Below are 26,863 nucleotides of genomic sequence, written 5' to 3' on the forward strand. Positions count from 1 at the left end.
TAAATTATGAATAACATTGCGATGAGTGGGAATTCCAGAACACTTAATTGTGCTGATGAGGAACCTGATCAAGAGGTAGATGTTCAAACAAAAAAAAGCGATACTGTGTGGTTTAAAGTCAGGAAAGGTGTGTGTCAGGGTTGTATCCTTTCACAATACTTATTTAATCTGCAAATAATCTGAGAAGCTAGACTATACGAAGAACACCACATCAGGATTGGAGGAAGACTCATTAACAACCTGCATTTTGCAGATGACACAACCCTGCTTGCTAAAAGATAAGAGGACTTGAAGCACTTACTGATGAAGATCAAAGACCGTGGCCTTCAGTAGAGAGTGCACCTCAACATAAAGAAAACAAAAATCCTCACAACTGGACCAATGAGCAACATCATGATCAACGAAGAAAAGATTGAAGTTGTCAAGGATTTCATTTTATTTGGATCCACAATCGACACCCATGGAAACAGCAGTTAAGAAATCAAAAGATGCACTGCCATCAGGCAAATCGGCGCAAAAGACCTCCAAAGTGTTGAAAAGCAAAGACATCACCTTAAAAACTAAGATGCAACTGATCCAAGCCACAGTGTTTTCAGTGGCCTCGTATGTGTGGGAAAGCTGGCCGATGAATAAGGAAGACCGAAGAAGAATTGATGCCTTTTAATTGTCGTGTTGGTGAAGAATTCTGAATATACCATGAACTGCCAAAAGAACAAAAAAATCTATCTTGAAAGAAGTATAACCAGAATGTACCCTAGCCTAGAAGCAAAGATGCCTGGGCTACATCCTACATACTTTGGACCTGTTTTCAGGAGGAATTAGTTCATGGAGAAGGATATCATGTACTATTTCTTTGGACTATCTAAGACCTCAAGAACAAAATCTCATGGTCCAAATTAATGTTTTTACTTACTAATTTTCAAATGTAGCCCTGGTGGAAGAGTGGTTAAGAGCTTGGCTGAAACTAAAAGGTTTCAACCAGCCTCTCCTTAGAAGCCCTGCTGTGCAGTTCTATTCTGTCCAATAGGGTCACTGTTAGTTAAAATTTAATCCACAGCAATGAGTTATTTAATTTTCAAATACAAATTTTTTTTGTTAATGTCTAAATTCTAAAGTAAATTCTATTTTATAAACTACCTGTTTTATAAATTTATTTTCTATTATTCAAATTCATTGTTATAGTAGAATCAAACTTAAAAAGTAACATAATTTTATATCCAGGCAAAATGAAATGCCAATAACTAAGTGGAGTGCAAAAATGGAAGCCTGCAGAAGATAAAAAGAAAATGATTTGTGAATCCCTAAAGACAATTCCAAAATTCCTTTTTAGAATGTAATAAATCAGAAGAGACTTCTGCCATTAAAGGTACGTGCTTAATGGGTGGGAATCATCCTACTAGTACCACTAGTGCTGAAATTAACGATGGCAATACAAATATAACAGAATTTGTTCCAAATTCTGCATCCATTTCTTGATGTAGTAAAAAAAAAATTAGTAATGATCTACAAAGTGAAACTAAGAATATTAAATTGTCACATCTGCAGACCCCATAAATAACAGACATGCAGATCCTGCCTTGTGGAATAATTTTCTTCCAACGAAGTAAATTACTGGATCAAAAGAGGCCCAAGTGATTGTCAACATCACAGTTGTCCACTCGTAAATTTGTGTGGAAAATTCCTGGACGGTAAACAAAGTTCTGTAGCCAGAATTTTTTCTAGAGTGCAAAGTTAATGATGAAAATTATAAGAGGGAGTGGCTACTGCAATCTCCATCAGTCAGCTCCCTGTATTGTTTTGTTTGCAAACCTACTAACCAAACAAACAAACCCGTCATCCTCATTTAATTCTTGAATTGTTACAGATGAATTTAGCAATTGGTGCAAATTGAATAGGATCAGTAAACATGAAAATAGTTCAATTCACAGAGATCATGTTATCATATTTAAACCAAACACATTGTTCTGGCTTAATTTATGAACTGGAATCACAAATTAATGAACATCAGTATTGAAAAGCCATTTTGTAATGTGTCGTTGTTGTCATAACAATCACTGAATGGGGACTATCTTCGTGAAAAAGAAATGAATTCTTTGGGTCCCCACGAAAGGGAAAATTTTAAAGTTGACTTCAACTTGTTGCTCATTTGACCTATTTTTAGCAAGTCACATCTCAAAATACAGTAACACAGGAAAGGGCAATCCATCCTATATTTCTAAAATAATGTGTAAAAATTTATAATCTTGATAAGTGATGAAGTTCAATCAACTACTGTCAGTGAAATAAGTATAGCTCGATATTTCATTTTGTCTGTGGATTCCACTTCTGAGGCTTCTCATACAGGCCAGCTAAGGATTGTTTAAAGATCCGTATCTCCAACAGATAGAAAACCTGTGTGGTGATTTATCACATTTACTAGCTTAAAAAATCATACTGGTAAAGACATTGCAAAGCAAGTGTTTCACTAATTATGTGAAGTTTGCAAAATTGATTTTTCTAAGTGCAGAGACCAATCCTATAACAATGCTGCCATTACGTCACTGCATTATAAAGGCATACAACAGAAAATTCTGGAATGAAATTAATATGCCATTTTCATACCAAGGTGCTGCACATTCCCTTAATTTTGTAGGATGTATCACAATAGTTTTTTTTTGTCCAAAAGCAATTGATGTTTTTTCTAATATTCAGTTACTTTATAAATTTTTTGCCACCTCTACTCACTGATGAGCTGTTCTTAAAACACATTCAGGCAATGATTGAGCATTAAAATGTCTAATACACATTGGGAAGCACATGCTATAGCAACAAGTACAATTCTCGGCGCCACACAGAATATTGCTGAAGACTAGATACAAAAAGGAAACTCCAAAACAGAAGCTAAAATCATCGCTCCCTTAGTCATCTAGTGCTGCCATAACAGATACCATAAGTGGATGGCTTTAACAAAGAGAAATTTATTTTCTCACAGTCTAGTAGGTTACAAGTCCAAATTCAGGACGTCAGCTCCAGGGGAAGGCTTTCTCTCTCTGTTGATTCTGGAAGAAGGTCCTTGTCCTCCATCTTCCCATGGTCAAGGAGCTTCTCAGGCGCCGGGACCCCGGGTCCAAAGGACATGCTCTGCTCTTGGTAGTATGAGGTCCCCAACTCTCTATCCTTTCATCTCCTGAGAGATAAAAGGTGGTGCAGGCCACACCCTAGGGAAACTCCCTGTATCTCGGATCAGGGAGGTGTTAAAATCCCACCCTAATCCTCTCAACATAAAATTACCATCACAAAATGGAGGACAACCTCACATGGCCTATCCAAGTTGATACACATATTTTGGGGGGACATAATTCAATCCATGACATTCTAGCCTTTGACCCCACCCAAAATCACATTCTTGCAAATGGAAAACATATTCATCCCATCACAAACCAAAACCAAACCCACTGCTGTCCAGTCGATTCTGACTCATAGTGACCCTATAGGACAGAGTAGAACTTCCCCATAGAGTTTCCAAGGAGCGCCTGGCAGATACGAACTGCTGACCTTTCGGTTACCAGCCGTAGCACTTAACCACTAGGCCACCAGGGTTTCCTCATCCCATCATAGCATAGAAAAAGTCTTAAATCAAGTCCAAGTCCAAAATTCAAAAATCCCTCTTCATCTGTGAAATCTAGGACACAAGTTATCTGCTTTCAAAGGTACAATGGCATAAAAGGCACAAGCTAGACATTTCCGTTACAAACTGAAGAAACCTGAGGGAAAGAAGGCATAACATGCACCAAGCGAGTCAGGAGAACACATCGCATTAGCCCTCAAAGACATTGCAAACCAAGTGTTTCACTAATTAGGCGAAGTTTGCAAAATTGGTTTTTCTAAGTGCAGAGACCAATCCTATGACAATGCTGGGAAATGTCACTGCATTATAAAGGCATGCAACAGAAAATTCTGGAATGTAATGAATATGCCATTTTCATACCAAGGTGCTGCATATTCACTTAATTTTATAGGATATATCACAATGGATTTTTGCCAAAAAAAATGATTTTTTCTTCTATTCAGATATTTTACAAATTTTTTGCCGTCTCTATTCACCGATGAGCTGTTCATAGGCAATGATCAGCATTAAAATGTCTTTCTAATACCCACTGGGAAGCACATGCTATAGCAACGAGTGCAAACCTGGAATCACACACTCAGATTCTAGGTGCCATAGAGAATATTGCTGAAGACCAGTCACAAAAAGGAGACACCAGAACAGAAGCTTAAAACGTCACCAACAAAATGTAAATGCAGACCATATAATTGTTTGTTATGTATAATAATATATTGCATCATTTTCATTTGACGAGTCAATTCTCCAAGATTCAGAAGTAAATTTGTAGACATGCATAGATCTCTACCAGCTATTAACAAGATATTTACATAAGAGAACATTTTGAAAACACAATAAAACAAATACTGCCAAATACTGATTATCAAGCAGTTTATTGTTGCAGAAGCATTAAAAGAAACAAGTAAATGACAGAAATGCTCCAGAAGTATTGAGTGCCAGAGATGAATTTCACATAACCATCATCACTAACACACTTGAATCTTGCATGAAATGAAGGGTGAAGACGTATAAAGTTCCTTCTGATATTTTTTTCTTTCTTAACGTGAATATAACTGATGAAGAATTCCTGAAGGCACCCAATAAATCAGCACAGGCTTATCCTGATGAGGAAAGCCTGGTGGCATAGTGGGTAAGTGCTACGACTACTAACCGAGAGGAAGGCAGTTCAAATCCACCAGGCGCTCCTTGGAAACTCTATCGGGCAGTTCTACTCTGTCCTATACGGACAGGCTTAGTCAGAATCGACTCGACGGCAGTGGGTTTGGTTTTTATCCTGATGACTTAAGACAAACCTTTATGGAGAAGTGCTACAATATCATTCTTACGTTAGAATTAAGTTTAGAGATTCAAGACAAATTTTACTCATGTAGGCATGTAAACCAAAAAAACCAAACCCATTGCTGGTGAATTGATTTCAACACATAGCAACGCTATAGGACAGAGTAGAATTGCCCCCATGTTTCCATGGAGCAGCTAATGTATTCTAACTGCCAAGCTTTTGGTTAGCAGCTGAGTTCTTAACCACTGCACCGCCAGTGCTCCAAATATACTCTGGCCCAGTAGTTCAAATGCAACAGCCGCTCCTTGAAAACCCTATGAGGCAGTTCTACTCTGACCTATAGGGTCATTATGCATCAGAATCCACTCCAACCCAACGGGTTTGTTCTGCCTACTGCCTCATCCCTGTTTCATTTTCTCAGAGATAAGTTTCTCTGATAGTGTCAGATTCAGGAATGTGATGGCCCTGAACATCAAAGGTGAAGTTACAGAATTGGACTTAGTAGCAGGGGGAGGGGGATATGGTTCGGAGCAGTGAGAGGTTGACAGACCTGACCCGGCAGAAACCAGCACCCTGCAGGCTGGATTGGATGGCATGTGCGGTGACGCAAGCAGTGATGCTCGGGACATGTTTTTCACATCAGAAGAGACCGAGTGGTGGAAAGTCTACACAAGCCTCCAGAACCAGTGAAAAGCAGTGCTAAGTTGGCAAAAGATAAGTACATGCATTTAAAATGCCACACAAATCAAAAATCATCCCCTTTGGGAAAAACATCTCTCCCATTTACCTGCTTCCTCCCTCTCTGTTTTTAGTCTTGGACCAGCTTCAGCTACTTCTGGGTCCCCTGGGCCAGAAGTAGGAACTATCACATGCCCTGGAGCAGGAACAAACAACAAAAAATAATCTGCCAGCTTCCCTAAGCCAGGAACTCAGGGAAGGCACAGACATAAGGGGTCCAAGGACTCTGAATGCCTTTCACCCTTGCATAGACCTGTGTGGGCCCATTTCAATAGCGTAGGCCCTCGTTAGCACACTACGACAGGGTATATACCTGAAGCCTATTTTCAACTCTATTAGCTATAAAGTAGAGTGGCAGATTTGTGATATTTGACAGTGTTCTGCCAATTAAGCAGGGTCCTCACCTACCCACATCAGTGACCTGAGGGTTGGTGGCTCCATCCATGCCACCTAGCCACCCGATTCAGGAGTCCAGGAATAAGTGGTGAATCCCAGTCCTTACAACCAACAGCATTGGGTGCCCATGGTCTGGCTGCAAAACCCACCCACCTATGTTCTCTAGGGAACAGGGACATGCTTTCCTCCCAGACACTCAAGGGCAGTCATTCCCCCCACAGTAGCCAGACACCTGTACCTACACCAATCAACCCTGTCTATGTAGGACTGTAGGTGAGAGCCCACACCACACACTTGGTGACCAACTACCTGGACACCTGAGCTGAATGCATACAAGAAAAGTAAAATGGCTCCTCGGCTCACATACCTAGTAACAGCTCTGATCACCTGGTGACAGGATGTAAGAGCTTCAAAGGTGCCAGTAATCAAACTAGCTCACCCAAGGAGCCTATTTGGGCATATCAAAATAAAACAAGAAGCTAGGACACAGTACACCAAAAAAAAAAAAAAAACAAACCCAGTGCCGTCAAGTAGATTCCGACTCAGTAAGCAAGCATAAAATAAATGAACATAATAACTCATTGATGGCTCAGAGACAAGTGTAAATATCAAATAACATAAAGAGGCAGACCATGATGGATTCAGGAAGCTTCCAAAACAACAAATCAAGAAATCTTCCAAATGAAGAGAAATTCCAGGAATTACTGGAGGTAGAATTTAAAAGATTAATACACTGAGCTCTTCAAAAGATCCAGGAGGAGATCAGGCAAAACGAAGAACAAGCCAAGGAACACAGAGATAAAACAATAGAGGAACTTAAGAAGGTTATATAAGAGTATAAAGACAAATGTAACAGGCTGCAAGAATCCATAGAATGACAGCAAGCAAATCCAAAAGAGTAACAATAAAATTTCAGAATTAGACAACTCAATAGAAAATGAGAGGAGCAGAATTGAGGCACTGGAAGTCAGAATTAGTGAGATTGAAGATAAAGTACTTGACACCAACTAATTTGAGGAAAAATCAGATAAAATAATTTTTTTTAATTGAAGAAACTCTAAGAATTATGCGGGACTCTATCAAGAGTGATTGGAACACCAGAATCAGGGCGGGGGGTGGAGGGATAACAGAAAACACAGTGAGAATTGTTGAAGACTTCTTGGCTAAAAACTTCACTGATCTTGTGAAAGATAAGAAGATATCTACCCAAGATGCTTACTGAACCCCACGCAAGGTAGATGCCAAGATAAAGTCACCAGGACATATTATAATTTCGCTTGTCAAAACCAAATATAAAGAGAGAATTTTAAGAGTAGCTAGGGATAAACAAAAAGTCACCTATAAAGAAGGGTCAGTAAGACTAAGCTCAGACTACTCAGCAGAAACCATGCAGGCAAGAAGGACGTATACAAAGCCCTGAAGGAAAAAAAAAAAAAATTGCGAGCCAAGAATTATATATCCAGCAAAACTGTCTCTCAAATATGATGGTGAAATTAGGACATTTCCAGATAAGCAAGTTTAGGGAATTTTTAAAAACCTAACCAATATGACAAGAAATAATAAAGGGAGTTCTCCAGTTAGGAAAGCAATAATATCAGGTAACAACCCAAGGCTAGAACACGAGACAGAACAACCAGATACCAACCCACGTAGGGACGTCACAAATAAATGAAAGCTAACACACTGAAAATATAGAAACAGAAACATCGATCTATAAAAGATGACAACATTAAGACAAAAAAGAGAGACTAAATAATGTAGTCATAGATCTTTCATATGGAGAGAAAGTCAAGACGATATAAAGACATAAAAGATTGGTTTAAATTTAGAAAAACAGGTAAATGTTAGGTAACCCAAAGGAAACTAACAATCCTACACATTAAAATAAAAAAAAAAACAAGGAAAACATAAATTTTCAGCAAATACAAAAGCAACAAGAAAAAGATGAAAGACTAAAAAGAAAAACGATTCAGCACAGAAAAAAATAAATTAGCAGTAAATACAAAGGCAACAAAAATGAAGACGATGGAAAAAAATGCACAAAGAACAACGACTCAAGAAAATTAAGTGGAATCAGGAAAATGTCAACAAGACATACACAAAAAAAGACGAAAATGACAGCACTAAACTCATAACTATGAATAATTATGATAAATGTAAATGGTTTAATTGCACCAATAAGGAGAGAGAGAGTAGCAGAATGGATTAAAAAACATGATCTGTCTGTATGCAGACTGCAAGAGACACACCATAGACTCAAAGACATAAACAAACTAAATCTCAAAAAATGGAAAAAAAAATACATATATATCAAGCAGACAATAAAAAATAAGAGTGGCAATATTAATCTCTGATAAAACAGGCTTTAAAGTAAAATACACCACACAGGAAAAGGAAATACACTATATAATTATTAAAGGGTCAATATACCAGGAGCACAAAATCATATTTATATACCCAATGACAGGGCTCCAAAATACATAAAAGAAACTCAAACAGCATTGAAAAGAGAAATAGCTCCACAATAATAGTAGAAGACTTCAACATACCACTTCTGATGACAGACAGGATATCCATAAACAAGCTCAATAAAGACACAGAAGGTCTAAATACCACAATCAGCCAACTGATCTCATAGACTTATACACAACACTCCACCCAATGGTAGTCAAGTACACTTTCTTTTCTAACACTCATGGAGCATTCTTGAGAATAGACCACGTATTAGGCCACAAAGCAAGCATTAAAAGAATCCAAAACATCAAAATATTACACAGCATGTTTCCTGACCATAAAGCCATAAAAGTCAAACCGCTGTAGTTATCATACATTTTAATTTCTTACATATTTTAAACCCAATAAAGTCTATTCTTATTATGTCATGCAGTCAGTAATCCTCTATTTTTACCCATTTCATTAACTTTCATTCCTTCTTGCATCTTAAGCCTTTCACCTTATTTTCTTCCTGCTTGAAGAATACCTTTGGAATTTTCTTTAATGTGGGCACGCTAATGTTAACTTATCTAGGTTTTGTTTCTCTGAAAACAAAAGGTCTTTGCTTATTCATGAAGGATGTTTTTCCTCAGCACAGAATTCTGGGTTGCCACGTATTTTCTCTCTATAATTTAAATATACCATCTTATTGTCTTAGGGTTTTCACTAATTCTGTAGAGAAGTCATCAGCCAGTTTTTTTGTTTGTCCTTTAAAGATAATCTCTTCCATTCTTTAGTTGTGTTAAATTATTTGTTTTTTTGTGGGGTTTTTTGTCTTTAGCTTCAGCAGTCCTACTATGATGTACCTAGATATGAATTTCTTTGTATTTACCCTACATGGGTCTTATAAGGAAACCCTGGTGGCGTAGCGGTTAAGTGTTATGGCTGCTAAGCAAAAGGTCAGCAGTTCGAATCCACCAGGCACTCCTTGGAAACTCTACGGGGCAGTTCTACTCTGTCCTATAGGGTCGCTTTGAGTCGGAATCGACTTGACGGCAGTGGCTTTGTTCTTTTTTTTTTTTGGTTTGGGTTTTGTAAGTCTTCTAGGATCTGTGACTTGATATCTTTAATTATTTGAAGAAAATTCTCAGCCATAATCTCAGTTTTTCTGCTTCATTCTTTTTCTTCCTTCTTAAAGTATCTTATGCTAGATATTCTCATCGTATTCTCTATATCTTATTCCTTTTTATATTATATATATTTTTCCTTTTGTCTATGCCTCTATTTTCTTCCAACGTATCTTCCAGTTCACTAAATCTCTCTTCAGCATTTTTAATCTGCTGTTATATACATACGTTAAGATTTTAACTTCAGCTATAGTTTTCAGTTGACTTTCTAAGTTGATCTTTTCCTTAGTTTCTAGTTTTTTGCCAAATTTCTAAGTCTTGCCTTTATTTCTTTGAACATAATAGAGTTATTTCAGTGTCTTTGTCTGAAAGCTCCAATATCTAGTTTTTCTGTGGATCTCATTCTGTTATTTGTTGTTTCTACAGGTTTCACTTTTTTCTTTCTTTTTTTAAAAAATTGTTGATTATATTAGAGAGGCGAGGCCAAGATGGCAGAGTAGTGAGACGCTGCCAGTGATCCCTCTTACAAAAAAGACACGAAAAAACAAGTGAAGCGATTATATTTATGACAAGCTAGGAGCCCCGAACATCAAAGGCAAAGTTAGAAAACGGACTCAGCGGCAGGGGGAAGGAGAGACTATTCAGAAGTGGAGAGGAGTTACTGGACCCGAATAGCCAGGAACCCTCAGGCACCGTTCCCTGGAGCGACTGCAGTGGGGCTGGCAGTGGCCTTCCAGAGGCGCTTAGCTCAGGGAAGGACAGCAAGTTGCACACATTACTCACACCTCCAGAACAAGAGAAGAATGGCACTCTCGGCAAAAGCTAATTACTTGTGTTTATTTTACCACGCCCTCAGCCTCCAAGCCAGCTTCAGTGGTTGTCAACTTCCCTGGGCCTGAGATAGGCCCTGGTACCACTCTGAGCCATTCTTCCGTCCTTGACGAAGGTATAAGTTCACAACTGGGGGAAAGATAATCTGCCAGCTCAATTAAGCTGGGGAGCTCAGGACAGAAGCAGCTCTTGTTCAGGCACAAACAGTCCATGGGCTTTGAATACCTTTCACCCCAGCATGGACCTGTGTGGGCCCATTTCAGGAGAATAGGCCCTTGTTGCCAGACTGCAACTGTTTCAGCTGGACGGTGGAAAGATGGGTGTTTGATGTTTGACACTGCTTTGCCTATTAAACAGGGTCTTCACCTACCCACATCAGGGGCCTAAGGACTGGTGGCCCCACCCACAATACCTAGCCACCTGTGACAGGGTTCCAAGGATAAGTAGTACCGCCCAGAACTTACAACCAAAAGCATTGGGTACCCATCGCCCTTCTGCAGAACCCACCCGTGTGCCCTACAGAACAGGGATGCGCTTTCCTCACAGACACTCAGAGGACAGCTGTCAGACCCCTGCCTTGATCAGACTCTGACCCCCTACTGCAGCCAGATACTTCTGCCTACACCAATAACCCCTGCCCCTCTAAGACTGTAGGACAGAGCCCGTACCACACACTTTATGACCAACTACCTGGGCACCTGAGTTGAATCCATACAAGAAAAGTAAATGAACTCCTAGGCTCATATACCTGGCAACAGTGCTAGCCATCTGGTGATAGTACATTAGAGCTTCAAGGGTGAAAATAATCAACCTAGTGCACTCAAGCAGCTTATTTGGGTATACCAAAACTAAACAAAGCAAGAAGTTAGGATACAAAAAGCAAGCATAAAATAAACTAATACAATAACTTATAGATTGCTCAGAGACAACAGTCAATATCAAATCACATAAAGAGGCAGACACGGGGGCAGGACCAAGATGGCTCACTAGGTAGAAGCTTCCGCTTATCTCTCTTGAAACAAAGACTCAAAAAAACAAGTGAATCAATTACATAAAGGACAATCTACAAACCTTGACCATCAAACACAGAACTAAGGAATTGACCTGAGTGACAGGGGAGCACAAAGCCACACTGCAGCAGGGACCGATTCCGGAGCCAGTGTCCCACGCCACAGCCTTGAGCCCTCACGGTTCCCTGGTGTCAGAGTGGTGGGGCTGATTGTGGCTTACTGAGACAGGGAAGCACGGATGTAGCCCTAGGAGGGGACCCAGACAGCACACGCAGGCTCCACACAGATGCAGCTGACAGGGAAATGAAAAACCACGGGGAAGCAGCAACTGGTTTTGGAGCCTGGAGTGCAGCGTCCCAGAAAGGAAACCTTGGTGCTGGGCTTTGGACTAAGTGTGGGGGAGCTGATTGTGGCTTCCTGAGACAGTGTGAGCATGGATGCAGCTCTAACCCACTGGGACAGTCTCAGCAGGGATCCAGCCACCACACACAAGCTACACAACGCTCTGGAATCTCAGAAAAAACAGTCCTCACCAAACAACATAAGTAACTTTCTATATTTTGCCAGGCTACTCTCTTCTATATATCTGATTCCACCCCTCATTGCCCCAGCCAGCTTCATTAACATTGGAATTCTCTGTGCCAGACAGTGAAGTGCACTGCTGGATTTTTTTTCTTCTTTCTTTTCTAACCCATTCTCCTGGCCTGAGAAAAGCAGCATTTAACCATCAAAGAAAAAATCCTTCCCTGACTTCCGTAAACTGGAATTAACAATACACAATCAGCTCCATCCAGGCATTAACAGACCCATAGTCTTTGGCTTTCACCCTACAGGTAACTAGGTGGCTATTATAATGCAAAGGCAATTCTGATAGAGATCTGACCAGAATTGTTTTAGCTCAGCAGTGGAAAGGCAAGTTTTGGAGTCCAGATACCTGTGCACCTACTAAACAGAGCCCTCGATGATCCACACCAGCGAACTGAGGGCTGAGACTCCACCCACACCACCTAGCCACCTGCTAGAGGGGTCTGACAATAGTGATGTCTACCCAAGCATTGGGTGCTTAAGATACAGTTGCAAAGCCCACCCACCAGAGCACTCTAGAGAATAGAGCCACATGTACCTCACTGACACTTGAAGGAAGGCTGTCAGCATCCTGCCCTCCTCGAAATGTGACCCCATGCCACTAATAGAAACTGGTGCATAAACCATCACCACTACTCCTCTAAGATAATAGGTGAGAGCCTACACCACACACTAGGTGACCAGCTATCAGGACACCTGAGCTGATTCTATTCAAGAATAGTGAATGGACTCATACACTTATATACCTGGTAACAGCTCAGGCAAGCTGGTAATAGGACGTAAGTGATTCAAAAGCTACAGCAATCACGATACCACAATCTAGTAGCCCGTCTGGGTGTATTGTAACAAAACAAAACAAGAAGATAAGACTCAGTGAACAAATATAAGAGAAAACACTACAATACCTTATAGATGACTTTGAGACAGCAGTCGACATCAAATCACATGAAGAAGCAGGCCATGATTGCTTCTACAAACCCCCAAATCAAAGAATCAAAATCATTCCCGGATGTAGATACATTCCTAGAATTGCCAAATGTAGAATATAAAAAAATTGTATACAGAATGCTTCAAGACATCAGGAATGACCTCACAAATGAAATAAGGCAATCTACAGAAAAAGCCAAGGAATACACGGATAAAGCAGTTGAAGAAATCCGGAAGATTATTCAAGAACATAGTGAAAAAATTAATAAGCTGTAAGAATCCATAGAGAGACAGCATTCAGAAATTCAAGAGATTAACAATAAATCACAGAATTAGATAACTCAATAGGAAGTCAGAGGAGCAGACTCGAGGAACTGGAACGCACAGTGGGGGAGCTGGAGGGTAAGGCAATTGACACAAATATAGTTGAAGAAAAATAGAATTTAAAACTATGAAGAAACCCTAAGAATCATGGGGGACTCTATCAAGAATAATTTGCGTGTGATTGGAGGTCCACAACAGGGAGGGATAACAAAAAATACAGAGAGAATAGTGGAAGATCTGTTGGCAGAAAAATTCCCTGGCATTGTGAAAGATGAAAAGATATCTACCCAAGATGCTCATTGAACCTCATACAAGATACATCCCAAAAGAAAATCAGCAAGACATATCATCAAACCTGCCAAAACCAAAGATAAAGAGAAAATTTTAAAAGCACCCAAGCATAATCGAAAAGTTACCTACAAAGGAGAATCAATAAGTTTGCACTACTCGGCAGAAACCATGCAGGCAAGAGGGCAATGGGATAACATATATAGAGCACTCAAAGAGGAAAAACTGTCAGCCAAGAATCATATATCCAGCAAAACTCTAAAACATGAAGGTGAAATTAAGATATTTACAGATAAACACAAGCTTAGAGAATTTGCAAAAACTAAACCAAAACTGCAAGAATTACTAAAGGAAATTCTTTGGTCAGAAAATCAATATCAGATACCAACACAACACAAGGTCACAGAACAAAACATCCTGATATCAACTCAGATAGGGAAATCACAAAAACAAAATAAGATTAATTAAAAAAAATTGCTCAAAACAGGAAATCATTGACGTGATTATGTAAAAGATCACAATAGTCAAAAAAAAGGGACTAAATACAGGACACATAGATCTTACTTATGGAGAGAAAACCAAGGCGATACAGGGCGAAACAACTTAGGTTTTTACTTAGTCAAACCGGGGTAAATATTAAGGTAACCACAACGATGTCTAATAATTCCATACCTCAAAATAAAAACCAAGATAAACATAAAGACTCACCAACATAAATTCAACCTTACTATAAAAAGGAGGAACACAAATTCTACAAAAAAAAACTCAGCACAAAAAAGTAAATGGAAAAATGAAATTGTCAAAAACAGGCATCAAAATGACAGCACTAAACTCATACTTATCTATAATTACACTTAATGTAAATGGGCTAAATTCACCAATAAACAGACAGAAAGTTGCAGACTGGATAAAAAAACACGATCAGTCTGTATGCTTCCTAAAAGAGACACACATTAGACTAAGAGACACAAATAAACTAAAACTGAAAGGATGGATAAAAATATATCAAGCAAACAACAATCAAAAAAGAGCAGGAGAGGCAATATTAATTTCCAACAAAATAGGATTTAAAGTTAAATCCACCACAAAGGATAAAGAAGGACACTACATAATGATTAAAGGAACAATTGACCAGGAAGATATAACCGTATTAAATATTTATGCACCCAATGATAGGGCCGCAACATTCATAAAATAAATGTTAACAGAATTAAAAAGTGAGATAGACACCTCCACAATTATAGTAGAAGACTTCAACACAACACTCTCGGTGAAGGATAGGAAATGCAGTCAGAAGCTCAATAGAGACACGAAAGATCTAATTGTTACAATTAAACAACTTCACTTCATAGACTTATACAGAACACTCCACCCAACAGCTGCAAACTATAGTTTCTTTTCTAGTGCACATGAAACATTCTTTAGAATAGATCACATATTAGGTCATAAAACAAGCCTTTGCAGAACCCAAAACATTGAAATATTACAAAACATCTTCTCTGAATGAAAGACCATAAAAGTAAAAATCAATAACAAAAAAACCAGAGAAAAGAAATCAAATGCTTGGAAACTGCACAATACCCTGCTCAAAAAAGACTGCGTTATGGAAGACCTTAAGGAGGGAATAAAGAAATTCACAGAATTCAACGAGACTGAAAACACTTCCTATGAAAACCTTTGGGACATGGTGAAAGCATTGCTAAGAGGTCAATTTATATCAATAAAGGCACACATATTAAAGAAGAGCCAAAATGAAAGAACTGTCCCTACAACTTGAACAAACAGAAAGAGAGCAACAAAAGAAACTGTCAGGCACCAGAAGAAAGCAAAAAATAAAAACTACAGCAAAATTAAATGAATTAGAGAGTAGAAAAACAATTGAAAGAGTTAACAAGGCCAAAAACTGCTTCTTGGAAAAAATTAACAAAATTGATAAACCATTGGCCAGACTGACTAAAGAAATACAGGAAAAGAAATCAATAATCCGAGTAAGAAATGGGATGGGCCATATCACAACAGATCCAACTGAAATTAAAACAATCATAACAGATTACTACAAAAAATTGTACTCTAACAAATTTGAAAACCTAGAAAAAAATGGATGAATTCCTAGAAACACACTACCTACCTAAACTAACACAAACTGAAGTAGAACAACTAAATAGACCCATAACAAAAAAAGAGATTGAAAAGGTAATCAAAACACTCCCAACAAAAAAAAGCCCTGGCCCTGACGGCTTCACTGCAAAGTTCTACCAAACTTTAAGGGAAGACTTACCACTACTACTGAAGGTATTTCAAAGCATGGAAAAGGACGGAATACTATCTAACTCCTTCTATGAAGCCAGCATAACCCTGATACCAAAACCAGCTAAAGACAACACAAAAAAAGATTACAGACCTATATCCCTCATGAACATAGATGCAAAAATCCTCAAGAAAATTCTAGCCAATAGAATTCAACAACATACAAAAAAAATAATCCACCATAACCAAGTAGGATTTATACCAGGTATGCAAGGTTGGTTCAATATTAGAAAAACAATTAATGTAATCCACCACATAAAAAAAAAAAAAGACAAGAACCACATAATTTTATCAATTGATACAGAAAAGGCATTGGACAAAGTCCAACACCCACTCATGATAAAAACTCTCAGCAAAACAGGATTAGAAGGAAAATTCCTCAACATAATAAAGGGTATTGATACAAAGCCAATACCCAGCATCATCCTAAATGGAGAGAGCTTGAAAGCATTTTCCTTGAGAACAAGAAACTGACAAGGATCCCCTTTATCACCGCTCTTATTCAACATTGTGCTAGAGGTCCTAGCCAGAGCAACTGGGCTAGACAAAGAAATAAAGGGCATCCAGATTGGTAAGGAAGAAATAAAATTATCTCTATTTTCCAATGACATTATCTTATACACAGAAAACCCTGAGGAATCCTCAAGAAAACTATTAAAACTAATAGAAGGGTTCAGCAAAGTTTCAGATTACAATATAAACATACAAAATCAGTTGGATTCCTCTATATCAACAAAAGGAACACTGAAGAGGAAATCACCAAATGAATACCATTCACAGCAGCCCCCAAGAAGATAAAATACTTAGGAATAAACCTTACCAAAAATGTTAAAGAGCTATACCAAGAAAACTACAAGGTACTACTGCAAAAAAACAAAAGGAACCTACGTAATTGGAAAAACATACCTTGCTCATGGATAGGAAGACAACATTGTAAAATTGTCCATTCTACCAAAAGCCATCTATAGATCCAATGCACTTCCAATCCAAATTCCAATGACATTTTTTAAAAAGATGGAGAAACAAATCACCAACTTCATATGGAAGGGAAAGAAGTCGCGGAGAAGTAAAGCATTACTGAAAAAGAAGAAGAAAGTGGGAGGCCTCACTCTACCTGATATCAGAACCTATTATACAGCCGCGGTAGTCAAAACACCCTGGTAGTGGTACAACAGACACATAGACCAATGGAACAGAACTGAGAATCCAGATATAAATCCATCCACATATGAGCAGCTGATATTTGACAAAGGCCCAGTGTCAGTTAATTGGGGAAAAGATAGTCTGTTTAACAAAAGGGGCTGCCATAACTGTATATCCATCTGCAAAAAATGAAACAGGACCCATACCACTCACCATGCACAAAAACTAACTCCAAATGGATCAAAGACCTAACCATAAAATCTAAAACGATAAAGATCATGGAAGAAAAAATAGGGACAACATTAGGAGACTTAATACATGGCATAAACAGAATACAAAACATTACTAAAAATGACGAAGAGAAACCAGATAACTGGGAGCTCCTAAAAATCAAACACCTATGCTCATCTAAAGACTTCAGCAAAAGAGTAAGAAGACCACCTACAGACTGGGAAAAAGTTTTCAGCTAAGACATCTCCACCAGGTGCCTGATCTCTAAAACCTACATGACTCTGCTAAAACTCAACCACAAAAAGACAAACACCCCAATTAAAAAATGGGTAAGGGATATGAACAGGCACTTCACTAAAAAAGACATTCAGGCAGCTAACAGATACATGAGGAAATGCTCTCGATCATTAGCCATTAGAGAAATGCAAATCAAAACTACAATGAGTTTCCATCTCACTCCAACAAGGCTGGCATTAATCCAAAACACACAAAATAATAAATGTTGGAGAGGCTGTGGAGAGATTGGAACACTTATACACTGCTGGAGGGAATGTAAAATGGTATACAACCACTTTGGAAATCAATTTGACTCCTCCTTAAAAAGCTAGAAATAGAACTACCATACAACCCAGCAATCCCACTCCTCGGAATATATCCTAGAGAAATAAGAGCCTTTACACAAACAGATATATGCACATCTATGTTTATTGCAGCACTGTTTACAATAGCAAAAAGATGGAAGCAACCAAGGTGCCCATCAATGGATGAATGGATAAATAAATTATGGTATACTCACACAATGGAATACTACACATCAATAAAGAACAGTGATGAATCTGTGAAACACTTCATAACATGGAGAAATCTGGAAGGCATTATGCTGAGTGAAATTAGATGCAAAAGGTCAAATATTGTATAAGACCACTATTATAAGATCTCGAGAAATAGTTTAAACTGAGAAGAACATATTCCTTTGTTGTTACGAGAGGGGGGAGGGAGGGAGGGTAGGAGAGGGGTATTTACTAAAGAGATAGACAAGAACTACTTTGGGTGAATGGAAGGACAACGCTCAACACAGTGGAGGTCAGCACAACTGGACTAAACCAAAGCAAAGCAGTTTCCTGAATAAACTGAATGCTTCGAAGGTCAGCAAAGCACGGGCAGGGGTTTGGGGACCACGGTTTCAGGGGACATCTAAGTAAACTGGCATAATAAAATCTATTAAGAAAACATTCCACATCCCACTTTGAAGAGTGGCATCTGGGATCTTAAATGCTAGCAAGCAGCCATCTCAGATGCATCAATGATTCTCAACCCACCTGGATTAAGGGAGAATGGAGAACACCAAGAACATAAGATAATAACGAGCCCAAGAGACAGAAAGGACTACCTGAACTAGAGACTACATCATCCTGAGACCAGAAGAACTAGATAGTGCTGAGCCACAACCAATGACTGCCCTGACAGGGAACATAACAGAGATCCCTTGAGGCAGCAGGAGAACAGTGGGATGCAGACCCCAAATTCTCATAAAAAGACCAGACTTAATGGTCTGACTGAGACTGGAAGGACCCCAGTGATCATGGCCCCCACACCTTCCATTCACCCACTACGGGAACCATCCCCAAAGCCAGTTCATCAGACATGGATTGGACTAGACAATGGGTTGGAGAGGGATGCTGGTGAGGCATGAGGTACTTGGTTTGGGTGGACATTTGAGACAATGTTGGCATCTCCTGCCTGGAAGGGAGATGGGTGGGTAGAGGGGCTTAGAAACTGGCAAAATGGTCAAGAAAAGAAAGAGTGGAAGGAGGGGGTGGGCTGTCCCATTGGGGGGAAAGTAATTGGGAATATGTAACAAGTTGTGTATAAGTTTTTATGTGAGAGACTGGCTTGATTTGTAAACTTTCACTTAAAACACAATAAAAATTATTAAAATAATTAAAAAAAAAAAGAAGCTGACCCATGATTGCTTCAACAAGCTCTCAGAACAAAGACTCAAGGAATCTTCTGGATGAAGGTGCAATCCTGGAATTACCAGATGCAGAATACAAAAGATTAATATACAGAACTCTTAAAGACATCAGGAAGGAAATGAGGCAAAATGCAGAACAAGCTAAGGAACATAAAGATAAAGCAGCTGAAGAAATTAAAAAGGTTTCTCAAGAACATAATTAAAAATTTAATAAGCTGCAAGAAACCATAGAGAGACTGCAATCAGAGATTCAGAAGATTAACAATAAAATTACAGAGTTAGAAAACTCAATTAGAAAGTAAGAAGAGCACAACTGAAGAACTGGAAGGCAGAATTACTGAGATTGAAGATCAAACTCTTGGGACTAATATATTTGAAGAGAAACCAGATAAAAGAATTTTAAATGAAGAATCCAAATAATCATGTGGGACTTTATCAAGAGAAATAACTATGAGTGATTGGAGTATCAGAACAGGGAGGGCTAACAGAAAATACAGAGGGAACTGTTGAAGATTTGTTGGCAGAAAACTTCCCTGATATCATGAAAGATGCTCATCAAATTCCACATAAGGTAGATCTCAAAAGAAAGTGACCGAGACATATAATAATCAAACTTGCCAAAATCAAATATAAAGAGAATTTTAAGAGAGGCTAGGGATAAACGAAGTCACCAACAAAGGAGAGTAAATAACAGTAAACTTGGACTATTCAGCTGAAATCATGGAGGCAAGAAGGCAATGGGATGACTTATACAAAATATTGAAGGAAAAAAATTGCCAGCCAGGAATCAAACCTTAACCCTGGCCCTCTGGCCTTCTGGCCCTCTGGCCTTAGCCTTCTAACTCTAGCCCCTAAGCCCTAAGCCCCAAAGCCCCTAAGACCCTAAGCCCTTAGGTCCTAACCCCCAAGGCCCGAAACTCTAACCCTAACCCAAACCCTAACCCCTATACCCTAAACCCTACAACCTAAACACCTACACCCCAAAACACTACACACCAAAACCCTACACTCTAAACCCTATACTCTAAGCCCCAAACCCTAAACCCAAACCTCAAACGGCAAAGCCCAAACCCTAAACCTAACCATAAACCATAAACCCTAAACCCTAACACGTAACCCTAACCCCTAACCACCCTAACCCTAAAGACCCTAAACCTAACCCTGGAACCATAACCCTCTAACGCTAACCTGAAACCCTAACCCGAAACCCTAACCCTCTAACTCTAACCCTCTAACCCTAACCCTCTAACCCTAGCCCTAAACCTAACCCCAACCCCCAAACCCTAAACCTCAACTCCCTAGCCCTAAACCTAAGAATGAGCCTAAGCCTAACCCTATCACTTAACCCTAAACCCTAAACCATAACACTTAAAACCCTAACACCCTTAGCCCTAACACATTTAACCCTAACACCCTAAACGCCAAAACCCTAAACACTAACACCCTTAACCCCAACCCCTAAACTCTAAACTTAAACGCTAAACCATCTAACCCTCTAACCCTAATACCCTAACCCTAAACCCTAACCCCAGCCCCTAGCCCTAACCCTCACTCTAAGCCTTAAACCCTAAACCTTAAGCCCTAAACCCTAGGCTCTAAGCCCTAAGCCCTAAGTCCTAAAACCCTAAACTCTAAGCCCAAAGCCCTAAACCTAACCCTCTAACCATAAACCCTAAAACCTTACCCCAAACCCCTAAACCTGAACCTCTAAACCCTAGCCCTAACCCCTAACCCTAAACCTCTAAACCATACCCCTAATCCTCTAACCCTAAACCTCTAACCCTAACCACACCAACCCCAACCTCTGAACCCTGAAACCCTACACCCCTAACCCGCTAACCCTAAGCCTCTGAACCCTAAGCCTAAACCCTCTAACCCTAAACCCTAATCTTCACCCCCTCACACCCTCACCTTCTCACTCCCTCACTCTATAATCTTCTCAACCTCTAACCCCCTCACCCTCTAACCCCTCACCCTCTAACTCCCTCAATCTCTAACCCCCAACCCTCTAAACCTCAACCCTCTAACAACCACCCTCTAACCGCAAACCACATACCCCAAACAAACCCAACACCAACCCCAACCATAAACCTAAACCCTAACACCTAAAACCTAACCCAAACCCTAATCGCTAAACCCCAAAACCCTAAACCCCAAACTGCAACCCCTAACACCTAACCTGTAACTCCAAACTCTAACCTCAAACCCTAAACCTAACCCTAACACCTAACCCCAACCCAAAAACCCTAACCCCAAACCCTAACAACCCTAACTCTAACAACCCTAACCCTAACATCCTGAACCTCAAACCCTAACTCTTTTTGTTAGCAGCCGTAGCACTTAACCACTAGCCACCAGGGTTTCCATGAGCAGTCATAGGAACAGACATAGGCACACTCGTGTTCACTGCAACATTATTCACAGTAGCAAAAAATGGGAACAACCTAAGTGCTCATCCAGAGGAATGGATAAACAAACTACGGTACATACACACAGTGGAACACTACACGACAATAAAGACCAATGATGAATCTCCGAAACATCTCACGCCATGGATGAATCTGGGGCGCATCATGCTGACTAAGTCAATCACAAAACGACATATACAGTAAGAGACCACTATCATAAAAACTCATGAAAACATTTACGCACAGAAACAATCCTTGATGTTCACCAGGGAGACGAAGAGTGGGGAGAGAAAAGCCAACTAAACAATAACCAAAAAAAAACCAAACCCACTGCCGTCGAGTTGATTCCAGCTCATAGCGACCCTATAGGACAGATTAGAACTGCCCCATAGAGTTTCCAAGGAGCACCTGGTGGATTTGAACTGCAGACCTTTGGTTAGCACCGGTGGGTCTTAATCACTACGCCCTCAGGGCTTCCAACCAAACAACAGATATGTGGTAACTCTGGTGAAGGAAGAGACAGTACACAAGACTGGGGAATCAACCTCAGCCTCACTCTAACCCTAACCCTAAACCACTTGTGCCCGAGCCTAGTAACCCCAGCCCTAACCCCAACCCCCAACCACCTAAAACCTATACCCCTAAACCTAACTCCCAAACCTCTAACCCCCAAACCTGAACCCCTAACACCAAACCCTAACCCCCAACCCTAATCCCCTAACCCTTCTGCATCTGTGGGCCTCTCGACTCTCCATTTTCTCCCTCCAAATCCTACTAACACTCAGTGGAATTTTGAAGTTTGAGCTGTGCTTTGCTTCTTGTTGTCTCCACCGGTCCCATCAAGGCACTGCATCATTTATTTGCTCTGCTTCACTATTGAATTCCAAAACCCTGGCTTAGAATCCCCCAACACTGAACTTCAGCGATTCGGCGCAAGGCCGCGAGAGGGCGCGCGCAACACCGGTTCTGTTCTGCCCACCAGGGCCTCCGAGCATGGGAACCTCCTGGACCTAAGCCCGGACCGACCTGGGCACGGATCCAGTGGCGACAGCAGAAGCTTTTCTTCCCCAGGGACCCAACGCCCCAGGACGCTCTCTCAATACTCCCATTAATGCTATGATTATCCTAACCCACTCCTTCTGCGCGACCTAGTGGGTCCTCGACCAGGCCCAGCCTTCACGACCTGCACCCCCCTGCCGTGGTCACGTACAGGAACCTGCAGGGCCTCGCCCTCCCTGCCCAAGCTCTGCCCCTCCACACCCTGATGCCCTGCAGGCCTCTACTAGGTCCCCGCCCAGGGGAGAGTTGTCGCCCCGCACGGGGGGGGGGAGGACAAGAGGGAACATTCGGAAACCACCCCCCAGGCACGAAGCCGACTGCCCTACTGCCCGTATTCAGACCATGTGAGCAGGGCTGCCCCGCCGACTGGAGCCTGCAGGGCATCACTCACGTTTGTCAGCTTCTCACCGCCCTCTGGGCTCGGGGTCCCAGAGCAGCCAATCCCCCCCGGGGGCGGGGGGCGGTCCGTCCACAGGGGCTGGAAAATCGGGTTGGCGCCCATGGCCGGAGCACTTAAAACCCTTATAAACCCTCACAAACCGTGAGCTCCAGACCTTCAAATGTCAGCCCGAGAGACACCTAATCTCCTCCAACCTAAAAAAAAAAAACACACCCGTTGCCGTCGAGTCAATTCTGACTCATAGCGACCCTACAGGACAGAGTAGAACTGCCCCACAGAGTTTCCAAGGAGCGCCTGGTGGATTTAAACTGCCAACCTTTTGGCTAGCAGCCTTAGCACTTAACCACTACGCCACCAGGGTAACCCACTGCCACCAGGGTAGAGGCTCCAAATCCCGCCAGTGTGAGGAACCCTCAAATCCCCTCAGCACCAGAGACCGCGTCCACAGCGACCGGTACACAGCGCCGCACAAACGTTTAAGTTAACAAACAACATGGTTGCTCAGGACCCCTTCCTGCTACCCCCACCCCCGCCACCCAGAGGGGGAGCGGGACCCGGCATCCACACTGTTAACAGACACTGAATCGCTGCTGCTTCCACAAGGAGTAGGATCCCCGCGCTGCTCCACAGATTCCCAGGACCCCTTCCTTTCCCGATGGGGCCGGGGCCGCGCCGACGCCCCAGCCCCGAGAGTAGACCAGCGGGGCGCGGGCGAGGGCGTGGGGTGCCTCAGCCTCCCAGGCACAGCGCCCAAAACAGTAAGGGGCAGCGGGGCCTTGGGCGGGGGATCGCTCTCTCCCCGTCCCTGGCACCCTACGGAGTCTGGTGGGGGTGGGAGGACGAATGTGGGCGAGTGCCCCGCCCTCAGTCTGGAGTCTCACCCCCCTGGGCGAACTCTGGGCCTCGGTTTCCCCCCTGGCATAGGGAGCAGGTGGGGGGCGGGGGGGGCAGGCGCCCATCCCCCAGCTTGGCCCACAAACCCGCCCCAGGCAGAGTAGGGACCTGGGCGCAGCCCTGGACATGGCCTTTCTCCCCAGGCCCTTCAAGCCCCCAGGCCCGAGGGCACTCCGCAGCTGGATCCCGCGGCTGGACCCCCCCCCCGCAAATCCATGGGGATGCAAATTTCACAGACCAGCTGCGTCTCCCGGGCCAGAGGCTCCCTCTCGCAGCCCCTAGAGTGGCCGCGTCCGCCCGCCCCCGCGCCGCGTCCAACCCTGGGGATCACTCGGGACGGGGTACGCCGGAGGGGGCGATGCCAGCTGCTAACCCAACGTCCGGACTCCCCAACCTCTGGAGCCCAGGGATGCTGGGACTGGGACCCGCCCTCCTGGCGCCTTCCCTCCACGCCTTCGAGGGGCCGGGCTTGTTCAGTCTGGGAGCGGGTCCCTCTACCCACCTGCCGGAGTTTCACACCTTTCAGAAAACACGGCACGGAAAGCAGCACGAACACCATCCTCTCTAAGGCGCGCCATCCGGCCCGGGCCCCTCACCACCCCTCCCGGCGCTTCCGGGAGTAACTGGCTGGACGGCGTGGAACATGGCTGCCGGCCCCGCCCAGCGGCCCGGGTGTGGGGGGCGGGCGTGGGGGGGTTGGGCCTCCAGAGGGGAGGGCGGGGTCTAGAAGCAAGGACAATGCCAAGGAGTGCTGCGTGAGGAGACAGGAGACGTCAGGAGAGGGCCCTCTCGCGTGCAGAGTTAAGTATTGGAGGTGCAACGGTTAAGTGCTTGGCTAACTGAAAGGTGGGCCGTTGGAACCCACCAGCTCAGGGGTTGAAAAGATCTGGAGATGGGCTCCCATAAAGATTCTAACCAAACAAAATCCGAACCAGTTGCTGTTGAATCAATTCAGACTCATAGTGACCCTATAGGGCAGAGTAGAACTGCCGCATAGGGTTTCTAAAAGTATAAGTCTTTACAGAAGCAGACTGCCATGTCTTTCTGCCAAGAAGCAACTGGTGGATTCGAACTGTCCACCCTTTGGTTAGCAGCCAAGCTCTTAACCACGGGGCCACCAGGGCTGCGCCATGAAGGCTGCAACCTAGGAAACCTTCTGAGGCAGTTCTAAGTTGTCATACAGGGTTGATATGAGTCAGAATCTCTTGATGGCACACAACCATGATTGTACTAAGAAAAATTCCTCCAAGCATCTGTCTACATGACCCCTGAAGCACACATGCATGCACGCTATCAAAGCAGTGCAGCCAAAGACAAGAAATTGGGATAGAGACATTATAGAGTGCACAGTGAAAAGTGATTTCTGAGGGGCGTGCAGCTCAAGCGGAGGAGGTAGCATACAACTAAATGCCCTTCTCCTTCTATTGTTCAATGGTCTTGAGAAAGAATGTGTCCCAGGAATTAACTGTAGCCCAGGAGAACTTGAAGACAGCAAATACAGAGGACGGGTCAGGATGCTTCTGCAGTGGTCAGGGTGAGGAGTGATGGTGGTAGTGCAGGTGGGAACAGTGGGCAGGCTTGAGGTGTACTTTGGAGGTTGAGCTGCCAAGAATTGCTGGTCAATCAGACATATGGGATGAGGGGAATGGAGAATCAAAGGTGACTTCTAGAATTCAGGTACCATGAGTGCATGGTCAGCAGAGCCATTCTCTACCATGTGGAAAACCATGGAGGAACAAACTTGAGAAAATGACCAAAAGATTTTTTCTGGACATGTTAGATTTGGATGTCTGAGTTCGTCCAAGTGTGGAGAACAGTTCCCAGCTGTGGATACTACTCTGAGGTAGTTTTCTGGGTTCTAAGAATTTGGAGATCATCAGCCTATAGCTGATTTGAAAGCCACTGGTGGTGCGATGATTATGCATTTGGGTGCTACCAAAAGGTCTGCAGTTTGAATCTACTAGTCGCTCCTTGAAAACCCTGTGGGGAAGCTCTACTCTGTCTTATAGGGTCCCTATGAGTCAGAATCCACTCGACAGCCACTTTTTTGTTTTGTTTTGTTTTAATACTAAGCTCAGAAAAGTTGTGTGTCAGGGTTGTATTTTTTCACAATACTTATTCAAGCAGTTCGAATCTACCAGCCACTCCTTGGAAACCCTATGGGTCAATTCTACTCTGTCCTTTAGGGTCGCTATGAGATAGAATTGACCCAACAGCAATGGACTTAGAACTTGGACTTAGAGGAGCCCTTTCTTTGTCAAAGCTGAAAGTTTTACTTCATACTTTTTAAAAACCGCCATGTCTCATGCTACACAGCTACCCTTACAGGAGTATTTTTGGTGCTAACTTGACTTGTTCTTGGTGAAGGGCTCTGTATTCATTTTCTAGGGCTGCCGTAGTAAATTAACAAAAACTGAGTTTCTGTAAAAAAAAAAAAGTATAATCCATACAGTCCAAGAAGCTGGACTATATGAAGAAGGGGCACCAGGATTGGAGGAAGACTCATTAACAGCCTAGACATGCAGATGACACAATCTTGCTTACTGAAAGTGAAGAGGACTTGAAGCACTTACTGATGAGGATCAAAGACTTCAGCCTTCAGGATGGATTACACTTCAACATAAAGAAAACAAAAATCCTCACAACTGGAACAATAAAAAAAAATCACAATAAACAGAAAATACTGAAGTCGTCAAGGATTTCATTTTACTTGAATCCACAATCAACACCCATGGAAGCAGACTTCGAGAAATCAAATGACATATTTTATTGGGCAAATCTGCTACAAAAGACCTCTTTAAAGTCTTAAAAATCGAAGATGTCACTTTGAGGACTAAGGTGTGCCTGAACCAAGCCATGTATTTTCAATTGCCTCATTTTTTCATATGCATGCTAAAGCTGGAC

At 42.1% G+C, this 26,863-nt stretch overlaps 1 protein-coding gene across 5 annotated transcripts in view; it reads right to left on the reverse strand.

Annotated features, from left to right (window-relative positions):
• The window catches only part of LOC135230009 (protein FAM170B-like), a 304,835-nt gene that overhangs the window by 164,348 nt on the left and 113,624 nt on the right, over nt 1–26,863 (reverse strand). For 3 of the 5 annotated variants that reach the window (XR_010320639.1, XR_010320642.1, XM_064279116.1), the window contains exon 1: nt 24,462–24,606. The exons of 1 other annotated variant lie outside the window; for it this stretch is intronic. The gene's annotated coding sequence lies outside the window, so the exon portion shown is untranslated. Of the gene's footprint in view, nt 1–24,461; nt 24,607–26,863 lie in introns of those variants that run through there. One more of the 5 variants, XR_010320641.1, reaches the window with a different exon arrangement.

The sequence above is a fragment of the Loxodonta africana genome, unplaced genomic scaffold (genome assembly GCF_030014295.1).
Source record: "Loxodonta africana isolate mLoxAfr1 unplaced genomic scaffold, mLoxAfr1.hap2 scaffold_69, whole genome shotgun sequence".
NCBI classification, from domain to species: domain Eukaryota; kingdom Metazoa; phylum Chordata; class Mammalia; order Proboscidea; family Elephantidae; genus Loxodonta; species Loxodonta africana.